At 35.2% G+C, this 13652-nt stretch overlaps 1 protein-coding gene across 1 annotated transcript in view; it reads right to left on the bottom strand.

Annotated features, from left to right (window-relative positions):
• AVEN (apoptosis and caspase activation inhibitor) overlaps positions 1 to 13652 on the bottom strand; it is a 96177-nt gene that overhangs the window by 29787 nt on the left and 52738 nt on the right. The gene's annotated exons all lie outside the window — the stretch shown is intronic.

A 13652-nucleotide genomic window follows, 5' to 3' on the forward strand; every position in this document is an offset into this window, starting at 1 on the left:
AATGTTTGCACTTCTAAACAGAAATTTGAGTGATCTGCTTTTCATTTTACTCCACCAGCATATTGTGTCATGCCTATCCTCTCCCAAAATTCAAGTCCTATTAAGTGGGTTATTAAAAGTTGGGAAGAATCTCACATTTTCAGTTGCTGGTGCTAGCAAAGAAAATAATTAAGGCATCCCTCACTGCTGTATCCTCATCCTTCTGCAGTAACAAGCCAACAAAAGCTTTCAGCAATTTATAAGTGCTGTTCTATTCAATCATAAAAAGGTGACCCTGCAAATGACATTGTAATCCAGACAGAACAATTCCAACACAGTTGTTCTTTTGGGGCCTTTTAAAGTTTTTCTTTCTTCCCTCCCTGCCCCTAAGGCCCACGTGTCTTCAGTGGACGAATCAAGAGCAGTCAAAAATAAAAACAACTAAGCACTTGGAGGACAAAAGAACTACAAAATATAGTTAATAACGTTTTGTTGATCTTAGTTCTGCATTTGGACAGAACCAGGCTACGGCTTGCAGCTGCCTCATATAACGTGTCCATCTCTGTATCTAAAACTTTGCAGAGAAATTACGATAGATGGGTTCTTTTCTCTCAGACTCACAAGCCTGTGTTTCTAGGATAACATTCGCTAATAAGTGTGAAAAATACATGTCCATAAAACTGACTGACACTCTCCTAAGTTTATCCTCATACAAAAGAATGAAAACAACTTGGAATTCATAAACAAACAGAAGAGTTGAAAATATTACAGGACTGGAGCAAGATGTGAAAGAGAGGGGGAGTATTTTCTAGCAATCCCAGATAAAATGAAAATATCTTTTGCTGTAATTAACTGCATCCATGACTGGAATAGCTTGCTGTACTAATGCTATGATTAGGACCATACTCCCTACCATTCCTAAAATACTCATGAGCGTTTTCTTCCTTACAACCTTTGAGACAGTTTAAGTAACGAAAACAATTTACGCTGCTTTCAATAAGCAATAACCAATCCATACAAAGACTTGTTTTCAGAGGATAGTGATCTTTCAGCAAGAAGTTATTTTAAAGTAATATGACAAATATATTAAAAAATGTACATGCAACATGTTTAAAGAGCACACAAAGATTTAACAATAAAAACCCCACTAAATGCCTAAAAGAATAGACACTGATTTAGTTCAATTTGTGACATATTTAGCTACTTAAAAGAATAATTCTTAAGGAAACATGGTTTATGAGATATACCATTTGTCAATTTACCCATAGCTTCTTATCTATTTGGCAAATTTCAATTAAATATAACAGCAAGTGGAGCTTTTGAACATACGAAGATCCAAGTTTTGTGACCAACACTCATCAGCTAAAGAAGAGCCCTTGAATGTGTCTATCAGAGGAGTGACAATTAAAATTCATCCTCTTATTCCTCAAAAAAAAAAAAAAAAATAATGCAGCAACCAGCATGGCAATCAGCAAATCTGTAAGTATAAACCAGTAACAGCAGGGACTGACAACTGTCCAGACAAAAAAGCTAGGAACAGAAAAGAGAGCATGTAGAAACAAACTATAAAGAAAATAAACTTATTAGTTCTCTTGCCCATGGGAAAACCTGTTTTTAAGAAGAGCTTTCAGAAAAGACCCTTTTTGTTATCAGGGTATTATCTCATGGCATTATTAAAAAATTTCCTTGTCACTGTCAAATCTCGGGCTGACTACACAGTCTTCCACTTACTCTGATTCACGTTAATGACTTTCCAAAATGAAATCATTAAGATTTCATTACAGACAGAAGGCTATAACCTTCACAAAAACTTTCATTTACATCACAGAAAAACAACTGAATTTTTCTGACACCTTAATGCCCATTTAATTGTTATACATTGTGTTTCCTGGTTATTAGCTGAGTTTGGTAGGAACTTTAACATATTACATTTCTGAATACCTAATTTATAAGATCTTCAGGGAAAGGAATTTATCTTCTGGTGAATCTTACTGTGAAGCATATAGATGTTATTATAAAACAAATAGTGAATAAAATATGGGGAAGAGGGCTAGAAAATGTGCTATTATTGCCTTACTTGACTGATTTACAGTTCATACCTGACTGTTTAATAACCCTCTTTTACCTCTTTCAGATTCTTTTACTGTCAAGGCTTTTTGACACACATATTCTATTCCTTTACATGCAAATGAAGAAACAGAGTATCTATTGGGGAGAAAGGCAGAGGACGGAAGCAAGCTGAAAGGCAATCTCAGAAAATGAGATTATTATATTTTCTGAGAAACTCACACTTCCATTAATTATACACAGCTACTTATATGAGAGAGCATAAAATGGTACAGTGAATTTAAAACTGTATAACTAATTCCCAAGGGAAACAAACAGGTTCTACTTCAGTGGAATTCTACCCTTACAGTGGTCCTATTCAAACCAAAATAATTGCTTGCAAAATAGGGCATAACTTAATACGAATGAAGGTGGCAGAATCTGTCCTTTAATCTATAATGCTATTTAAAGGATTATTTGTACTACTGCATCTAGTAAATTAGTTTGCAAAATGCATTATCTAAACAAATTAGTGACATAGATTTTTCTTAAGCTTGTAAAGGGGACAGAGGAAATGGCACTGATTATTTCCGCTGTTACCATCATTAACATTGAAATTAAGGGCTGCAGAAGGGAGCATTAATTTTAGATCTCTCTACTTCAGTCTTTAAAAGGAGCCTCTGATATATAAGCCATCTTAGAAATAGAAAACTAAATCTCTACCAGGGGAACTTCACCGATACCTGGTTAGACACATACAAAATATCAAGTGCAGGTAATACAAACTCAGACTCACCAGGAAACATTTTAAAAATAACAGAGTAGCATAGGCAAGGCTTGTTCTATGAGTATCTTTAGAATACAGTCACTCATAAACATGATCAGCCATGCAAAGACGTTCAAAAACCTCGAACTAAAGCTAGCATTAAAAATTAATACCAGAACTAAAACATGAATTTCGTATTTCTCCAATTGCATTAAGATCAAAATTTCAGTCAACTGTTTACTTGAACACAGATGACAACACTAAAACTAAACTGAGGAACAGGAGGAGAGAAAGAAGCCTTGATGCTCCCTTCAGTCTCTCCTCTGCCTTCAGGCTAACTGCTCTTCACTCTGCTGAGCTGGCATTTTTTACAGCAACATTCTGCCTTTCACTGTTGAAAACAACGGGAGACAGCATTTTGAGACCTCTAAGAACTGCAAACTAAGGAACTCAAAAGCTTGATTCATCTCAAACTACTATTTCTGAGGGTTTTTTATCTTCTTGCTCTTATTAAATAGGTTTAACTTAGTTCATTTAGAAAATCTGCACCATTTTTTTGAGCAAATTCCCCTCAAATTTTAGTATGATACAAATAGTATACAGGGATAAGACGAGTCGTAAGCAATCATTTTGTTTGTAATTGAATAAACAACAACAATTCAAGAACAGCAGATGTCAATACATATACAGATAGTCACAAAGCTCCAAATCAATACCCGCCTCCAACTCCATTAGCAAAGACACATTCCCATTCCCTAATGGCGACTGAAAGCGACATAAGAGGAAATAATTACATTTTTCGTAGAAACTCTTGACTATTTGACTTTTTAGTACCAAACTACTTTATGAGGGAAAAGGATTAAAAAAAAAAAAATAATGAAAGATTATTCATGTTTTAAGATTAAAAGTTACACAGCCTTTTGGGCACAATTTTTAAGTAGCCCGTGCTCCTGGGGCAAGAAGATGCTTCCCCACTGCTTCCTCTCCCCTTGGGGTGAGAAGCTGTGGCAGCCCCATGGCTTCTCTTCAGGCCTGCACCGAACTGGGATACCTGAACTGCTTCCAATCTCCTCTGGAAAAACATTCAAGTTAGATAATTTTTATTTTTTAAACATCATCTTGAAGAGTTTTCCGTGTCATTCCACACACAGACAAACACACATCATGGTTTGGAAATTTCTTATTTACACTACTGAAGAAACTATCAGAAGCCAGTAATAACACTGGAACCCTCTGGAAGGGAGAGGCTGGGCAGATGAAAGGATTAAGACTTGAAAGTGAAGGTTTCACCTCCAGATTTCTTATGACTATATGCAAGACCAGACATTCCCCAACCGTCACTACCTAATTTGTACAAGAACACATACTTAAATAAGCCAGAGGGTCTTGGTCCAATTCACAAAGAGACAAATAACTCTGACATACAAGTCACCAAGCGGTAGCTGTCATAGTCTTGACTGACACAGACCCAGAGCAAAGAAGTTTACCCAAACTGAACAGTGTTAGGAAGGGGCCAAATAACCTAACAAATAGTACTATTATATACCCTCCCAATTTTCACTACACTTCATTTAATACCGTTTCATTTTATTGCAAGTTACTTTCTCCACTGGACAGTCATCTGTTTTTATAAACTACAAAAATAAAGCAACAGATTTTTTTCTGTGCCCTTCATTTTCACACATCATAAAACCACTCACACCATTTGACACTATGGACAGCTTCTTAAGAAACAGTAAGTAGACACGTTCCACATGTGTTTGTATTCAGTTTAGTTAGCATGATATACATGAAGTATACTTTATTTAATTCAATTAAATAATTTCAGAGTTTTACTACTGGTGTTATCTTCAGAATGTAAAGAGTTTAAACTGGATTTACTGAAACAGAGAGATAACTGGATTTCATTACACAAGTAAAGATTGATGTTTGTACATTTAAGAATTTTTTTCTCCCTTTTTCTCCCTTTATTAAAGCAGTTCATCTTTTATACACACACTCTTCCAGAAAGGAAGAGAAGTCACTTTATAAAATAATTAACTACCTCACAAAGAAGCATTTTAAGCTTCAATCTATACATTTATCTACACTAGATTTTTCGATGTTAGTATTTTCAGTGCTAACATTAAAGCAGACGCCTAACATATGGGGGGCGGGGGAAGTAGAAGGAACCAGAATCAGACTTGACTTGCATTAAGTACCTAAACTCACTTACTATATTTATTCTCTTTTTCTGAAAATATTATCTAAATCTACAAAATGTCAAAGAGGTAGTAATACAATTAATTTTATTGTTGCTTCATAAGTAATGGGCAGAGTATTTTTTATGCAATTTAAAGTTTTAACATTATGCAGTAGGAATTCACAATATGATTAGTATTTTTCACACTTTTGCAGAAGCCATCTTTCCTTTTCTCCAAAACCCATCCTGTATTACTTTATCCTAGAAAGAATCTAGAGGGGAGATTAAGCACAGTTTCATTTTAGTTTAGAGAATTTCTCAACTTCCCTGATCCACTTTAAGGAGAAAAGGTAACATTTTATGTTGCATGGAACTTCATAATCCTAATCCACTTGTGCATTCTGGAATGCTTTGGGTTCTTGAATGCAAACCATTTTTCACTAAAGGCAAGTATAAAACCGAAGAAAATAAGTTTGTCCACTGTGCAAGTATCGTTTCATAGTTGTGATAAATTGTCTTCCACTCTGGAAGCCCTAAACAGGGATTCTTTTTTATGGTCCTAGGCTAATACATGTAACCATAAGAAAAGTAGAACAGTAATAGGTTTAGACTAAGAAAAGTTCAAATTGTTTTAGCTATTGAAGAAACATTTTAATAAAAAGAGAGAGAGAGAGAAAGAAAAAGAAAAATCAAGAAAAACAGAAGAAAACGCACTTAATAGAAATGTATTATATTCTTTTTCTCCTAAGAGTTTTAGTGACCTTTTGCGTACATTTTTAAAAGCACTTTACAAATGCAAATTTTTTACTGTGTAGTATATATTAAAGCATCTGACAGATTTAGCAAGAAGTGTACCTTTTAAGAAGATATTCTGAGAGTCTGAAAAGTTGTTTTTCCCACATTCACTTTTCTACTGCCATTACTTCAGCATAGCTAAGTATTTAGGGGATGAAAGATGAGGGAGAGCACACCTTTGAAAATGGAATTTGGAAAAGAACAGTAAGTTATCTTTTTTTGAAAATCTCAAGATGGAACTAATTTTTGAAACCACTGTCACAAACACATCTGCATTAAAACCTTCAAAAGAAGATAACTATGAAATAAGGGAGCTCTTAAAGTTTATAACTTGGAAAAAATCACAGGTCTAATAACTATTGACAAGTAAAGCATAGTTCAACTTTCAAATACTTTTTACATATTCCCACATGCATGTACATAGTTTAACCATATAAGGCAGATAAAACATTTACAAAGGACTTGCCAAAACAGGCTGGAATATTAAGATCTACTACTTTTTCCTTTATAACAAAACACACTTTGACATTGCCTTTTTTAAGTGACTTTAAGAAATTTGTACTCTATAAAGAGTTAAATATGCAACCTTATCTGAATATTGTTTTCATTAGTGAATGTCTATTTCAGGAAATATCACTATGGCATTACTCTTCCAACATCTGATACCCCAAGCCATACCCACTACAAAAATGACTGTTAAATGGCACATTTGTAACGCATATCAATTAATGTTCATGAAATTATAAAATGGTTACCAATATCAGCATGTACAGAACAAAATATTTTAAGAAAGCACAATTCAATGCATTGAAGACTGATTTTAAAAGTCTGGACTTCTCAAGTTATATATTCTATTAACACACCTTCAACTGACATTAAAGAATTTTCTCAATGTGTATACACCTTTGCCTTTTTGACTCAGGTACACTATTTATAAATCAAATATTAATCCTTTGGGGGGGGGAGTGGAGCAGGGAGAGACACAAAATAGGGGGACACGACCATGCTTATGTTCATCTATTCGATGATGCTTCATTAATTCAGTGTCCTACTTACACGGCTATCCATGGAAAATATGGGGAAGAAATTAAAAACAGGCAGTTAAATAAATAAATATAGTAACATAAATTAACTTGCATTCTTTAACCCCTTACTCCACTTTGTTGAAAGCTAGAAAGCTACTAGGTACCATAGTGACCGATGTGATAGAAATACCTACATGTCATTCTGTAGTGATCCCAACACTAACAATATACTGTGGATGAGGGTAGAGGAGAATGGCAAAGACCACCATCATAGGGAAAGGTAATGATGACAGTTTACGGTAAGTCATTCAGTTCTTTGACTGCAACTAGTAAAGAATGGTTATAGGTGTGATGAAAGAAGAGAGCTGCATAGGCTGCATAAGGACAGTTACAAGAAATGAGGTTAAATCTTTACAAAGAACAGAATTCCCAAAAGCAGAAAACCTCAGCGTAGTTATCAATGTAGCTTTTGAAGGCTCGAGCACATGGGAAACTAGTCCAATATGGATGCAAACCTTTTGTGTGTGACTGTCACACCAACAAAAATTCCTAACTGGGAAAGTAAAGCCATCTTCTATGGATTCAACTGAACATGCAAATATCTTTTCAAGCAAGCATAGAAGTAAGAAACATGAATAAACCATTCATATTTTGGAGGATAGCACCAATTTCCTTCCTCTATTTAACCACATCCAGAATACACACCCTCAGAAAAAAAGGGGAGGGGGACGGGACACAATGTAACAACATGAAGAGAAGAAATTATTTGTCTATTCTGGTTGGTGTGTAGGTCTGAAGACAAATTAACACACAGACATTTTAAAAGGGAAAGAAAAATGTTTTAAAATACGGACCCATTGTCAAATTGATAAAACTTAACAGCTATACCTTTGTCAATAAAAACTCTGCAAAAATTGTAGCAGCTTCATTAAATGATATGCAAGAGTAATTTTTGTACCTAAGTCAGGAGGAATCTACAAATAGAAAAGCAACTATCCTGAAATTATAATATTGTGTGAGAGTAAAATCAGAAAGAACAGAATTCTCTTTTGGGTATCCATGTGTGGAAAAAAATATTGGTAATTTTAAGACTTTCTTCTAGTTTTACTCTTTCACCATCCCCAATGTATTTTGTTATTTTTACGAACCATTAAAAAAATGAAATGCTAGAAGTGATAATATGCAAAAGTCCTCATCTCTAAGGCTTTCTCTGATTTTTTTATGTTTACAAAAAAACCCAACAACATACCCTGAAGGACTCTTCCATGTATAGTGGAACATCCTGTTCTTCCATATGAAGTCAATAAATTATGCATAATTACTTTTAAATCTTCTAGGACAATAAGCCATTTAACCCTTAATAGCTAGAGAAATAATGCAGAGAAATAAAAACATGAATTTTGATCATGTATCTTCCCGTTAAAGCTCAAAGTGTGAAGGCAGCAGAATAAGCTAATATCTTGCATGTATGTGTGGCAAAGTACTGGTAACCAAGCAACCGGCAGGAAACATGTCAGAGAGAAAAAGCATATTTACAGTCCTAACAGTCTCTCATTTACACACAGCTATAGATACCAGTTGAAAGGGAAGAGGATCAGAAAGCAGCAGAAAACAGTCATTGTACCTTTTTCTTTTTTTTTTTCATTTTGCTTTACTACAGCTATTCTCTGTTATAATCGGATTAATCTCACATCACAATAGCTGCCTTAATTCCATATTTTAGCCTAATAAAATAACTACTATGCCTTAATTCTGCATGAACAGATGCACAAATACAGAAGGCAACCTGAACTTATTTCCTTCTTGTTTACTTTTGTATTTTAATAAGATTCTGTATTAGTAGTGGATGTGAATTATTCACTTTTCCGGTAGCATCGACACTCAGTCAAATATATTAAACAAACATAAATATACAGTATATATATTCAGCAAGATTATTCATGCAAAGACAATTATTTGCATACTTAGAGTTATACATTTAGCCTTTAAGTTCTTAATATTTAGTGCAAAGTACAGAAGTTTATTAAATCCCCAAAAGCAGAAATTATATTTTTTTATTTATTTGTCCCTTTTAAACATAGAAATGGCAAATAGGACAGTTTTCAGGTATATTCATACTAAAGTGTTTCTGAGAACACACGTATAACAGAACCAATGTCTACCAATGTTTCTTCAAACGAAAGGATTGTCAAGAATTTGAAAGAATCTTATACTAATTAACTTGAATTATTTATTTGGGGAACAGAGGAAGGGCGAGCCTGGTCTTCAATACACCCTACATAGCATACATCATTTCTATTTTTGATTCAAATATTGGTGCTAAATAATCTAAAGTCTATCTCTTAAATGGATACAAATGACAAGAGGGATTGCTCCTAATTTCTAATAAAGATTTCTAATAAAGTTTATTTATTGCTTTGTAATCAAAATTAAAAAAATACAGTAATTAGACCGTCATCTAGAAGCCCAGTATATAATTTAATTTTATTTGATCACCATGATACTTGTACTCCTTATTATAATCATGTGTACAATTTAAATCATACTCACTGCATTACAGGTTATTAACTCAAAGAAGATTTAATAAGATGACAATATAACCAATCTGATTCTGAAATAAATCTTTAAAAGGCAGATCGTGAAGAAAAACAGCAAAGAAGCACAAGTGGTAATTTCTAGGACTGCCAGTAGCATCAGCTGCTGCTTCTTTCAACTGTCAGTGATATGGTAACACTTTATATACCGTAATCAAAGAACAATATATTAAGAACAATATAATGATAATCAAAGGAAAGACAGAAACAATATCATTAACTGTGAGAAATATGAAAGGATACTGCTAAACAATCCTCACATGAGAACTGAACTTTAATACTTCATCAGTTTAAGATACACAGATTGAAATGGAAAGTCGAAGAGAAATGGTGACACATATGCTCATATAATTTCCTCTGTGTTCATTTCTACAGATTATGGTGTGTAGGGCTATCTTCTTTCATATAAACATAATTATCTCATGCAATATTAGTTTAAACTTCTACTACTATTTAGAAAGAAAATGTGGGGGATTTGTGTTCCTGTTCAGACTACTGTGAAATCACATGGCTTGAACCGGCTTCACATGATCATCTAAGACCTCCTTCCCTCCCAAGCAGGCTCACCTATTCCTATGTCATTCCTGGAAGATCTTTTTCTAATTTGTCGTAGAAGATCTTCAGTGACACATACTCCCCAGTGTCTTTAGAGAGCTTCTTCAAAATGCTTGGCTGTTCTCACATGAGAATTATTTTTTTGCCATGTTTAACCAAAAACCTATCTCACTGCAGTGCACTTGCTATGTTACTTCTGGTCCATACCACAAAGATGTGCCCAGGCTGCGTCCGACTGGCTGCAACTGGGACCCTGCCAGGCAGCGCTGCACAGGAGCCAGCTATGCTCCCTCAGAGCTTGTTGGATCACACTGAGAATTCTGCATTTTGTTTTAGGCCCCCAGTACAGACACAGATAAACTGCAGCGAGTTCAGCAGAAAGCCACCAAGAAGGCTGGGGGCTGGAGCATCTGCCCTGTGAGGAAGGGCTGAGGGAACCAGGCTTGTTCAGCCTGGGCAAGAGATGGCTTTTGGGGGGAACCTAACAGCAGCCTGCCAGCACCTACAGGGAGGTTATCAAGATGATGGAGCCAGGCTGTCCAGTGTGCACAGGCGGAGGACAAGAAACAACAGGGATAAATTGAAATGAGAAGTTTAGACTGGATATAAGGAAAAACCTTTTCATCATGAGTCAGGCAGTGGAGCAGGTTGTGCCACTGCCAACCTTTGAGGTTCCTATTGGATAAAGCCCTGAGTGACTGTGCCTGACCACTGCTGACCTTGCTTTGTTTAAGAGGCTGGACTAGAAACCTCCCCAGGACTCTGCCAACCTGAATTATCTTGTGATCCTGTAACATCCATACAGCTGCTTCAGTTTCCCTTTACAATGTAAGAATGGTTGTACTTTTTCAGACTGATGGTCCATCACACAGTATCTCACCTCCATGCATGGTCACAAGTAGTTGCCTAGGGCAAAGTAAAAGAACAGAAGGATAGTCTCTCCTCCTTAATCCTTCAACTAAGTGGACTTTTGAACCTGACAACATTTCCAGAACTCTCTAATAGACGCTGCTTCCAAGTGCTGTCAAATATGTCAGTTACCCAGTCAGAGGGGACCTAGTAAGTGTGGATTTATGCAAAAAAAGACATTTGAAGCTTCCATTTTCCTTCCTTCACCTGTAGACAACTTTCCTCTCTGCTCAGCAGCAGAAAAACTCCTTCCTTATTTTCTTTGCTCATATTTGTTCAAAAACCTGCAGCACAACTAGGAGCAGAGATAGTTACAAAAGAATGGCATCGTTAATTACTCTCATGCTAGAGCCTTTGCATGCTTCCACCCTGCTTTTTTTGCAGCAGCAGACTCTTGCTCTGTTCCTTGATGACACCAGGATCACCTCCTTTCTCCTACCCCTATCAAAAAACATATGTACGTGGTTCACAAACTGACATGTAATCTCTTTTTACCAGGCCAAATTCAGAGTTTCTGTAGCTTGGTTTTTTGGTTTTTAAGAAGTGTCCATTTTCTTTTTTTTTATTTTTCTCCAGTCTTCACTCCCTCAAATTATTTGCCTGAGTTTTCCACCAAAATGACAGTTAGGGATCAGTAAAGCAAAAAGGGGAAGATCAACACAGTTACTGCAAAACCCCTCCTACCAGATGATTTTTCATCATGATAAGCAGAAGTACAATAAGTGTATATCCAGACAATAAATTAATACATCCTACTTTTAAAGATACAACCCTAATGAAATAGTATTTTACAATTTAATACACAGATTCTACACTAGCCCACTTTTCTGTGTTGAGTGCCAAAGTTTCTAAGTAAGAGATTTATTATTTAATCATAAATGTTGAGAAAATTCAGCGCCAAACTCACAAAAAAAATATAAATACATATAATATCTCATTACAATTTGTTAGAACAGTGTGTTCCAATATGGGCTTCAGTAAACCAAAATTATACAACTTGCAGTATCATTTGAAGCATTTATAACTTTTAGTGCACTGAAGTTGCCAAGAAACCCTGAGAAGCAGATGGGCATTACTGCTGTTAAAACGCAACCAGTTACACCAGAAAAGAATTCGGTTTCTCATACTTACAGAAGAAATGTTTAACATACTGCTTCCTATTATTTAATTTCTTATTTTCATTAACAAAAAGCATAAATGAACTTCATTTTTAAAAATCCCGTTTCCTTAGAAGATTCCACTGGTGGCATCACTATTTCTATTCTATTTAAGAACATTATCATAAAAATAAGTAAATAAATAATATTCGCTATCCGGGCAACAGTCACATTCAAAGAATTCCCAGCAACAAGCCACCCGAACCTCTGCTTTTCTAACGGAGTGCCATAAACCAAAGCTGAATTAAAATCTTAATTTGTTTAAAAAATAAAAAACCACAACAGCTTCAAGACAAGAACTAAATACCAGCATTTACTTTCAGCTTTCAAGATGTTTCTTCTTTAAATTCCATTAAAAACATATCATCAGTCATCACGGTTTACTAAAGAAGCAACTGTCACATCCACTACAAGGTTGTAGTTCTTATTCAAGTATAAATTATAAAATTTATGAGAAATTCCTATTTCAGATCAAAAATTGTTATTTCAAAGCCACTATCAGTAATATAAAATTCAGTCTTACCTAAGACAAGCCTTCTATGTTTGATTACTCCAGTGTCATTTTTTCTGAACATCATTCCCAGCAAAGGAGGTGCTTGCTTACTCCAAGAACATCCAACAAAGGACTTCCAAACGGCCATGGTATTTTGTTTCCACTCTTTAATTGAGGTTTAATTTAACATTTTTGAATTAATATCCTATGGATTCTCAAAATGATACAATAAATGTTGAAGTTGCCCTACCAGCATGGTCTGTATAGAAGGTTACAGTGATTTGGAACACCCATAGGAAATCAAATGTCTAAATCAATGTGCTCAACATACATTTTTAATGACTCTCATTCCAATTATACAACTATACATATAGATAGTGTTATACCAACACAACAGTCATCATCTCTTTTACTTTCAGAAAGAGATTGCCTGATCAAAAGAAACCACACTTTATAACAGAAGGTATGTTTTGTACTCAGCCATCCTCATTTGGACTAGCTTCAAAGCTAAGATTGTTCACCAAGGTGTTTCTACTGATAGCAGCATCTCTTAGGCTGTTGGAGGTAAATGGCATCTTTAATTAGTTAAACAAACAGCACTTCCCTTCTCCTAGGCAGAAAACAGTCAGCCATAATATATTTTTAAGATATTTTTTAATATATTTAAGATATTTTTTGCAGGTTTATGTTACTGAGATTGCAGGAAAGTGGATGATGGAGAGGGAGGTCTCTGAAGCATGAATCTCTCTCCATCGATCCAATGCATGATATTTTAAAAAAAGGCACTCAAAAGACTTAACTGTTTCAACTAACACACAAAATAGTCTCAAAACAGTATCTCACGGATTGATAAAGTGTATGAAATTGCTCTCATTGCTCTGCTCTGTTCCTAAAGGTACTGAAAGACCATGCATTTGTTTCATCGGTCCCATTTGATTCTAGAAGGTGGTTTTTTTACATTTCCTGGACCAGCCAAATAAAAACTGAAGCATACAGATACCAACTTCTATATTCTAAGATTTAATTTCTTATTTGTATGTCTCTCTGTTTAACTGTGCTTCACGATACAGAAATTCCCCGTCCCATTCGTTCACCCCCGGGGGAGGGGGGGGGGGGTGGGGAATCCTCTTGGCTAGCTACCCCCAAAAAAT

Source organism: Egretta garzetta, unplaced genomic scaffold (genome assembly GCF_000687185.1).
Source record: "Egretta garzetta isolate BGI_Z169 unplaced genomic scaffold, ASM68718v1 scaffold2, whole genome shotgun sequence".
Lineage (NCBI taxonomy): Eukaryota > Metazoa > Chordata > Aves > Pelecaniformes > Ardeidae > Egretta > Egretta garzetta.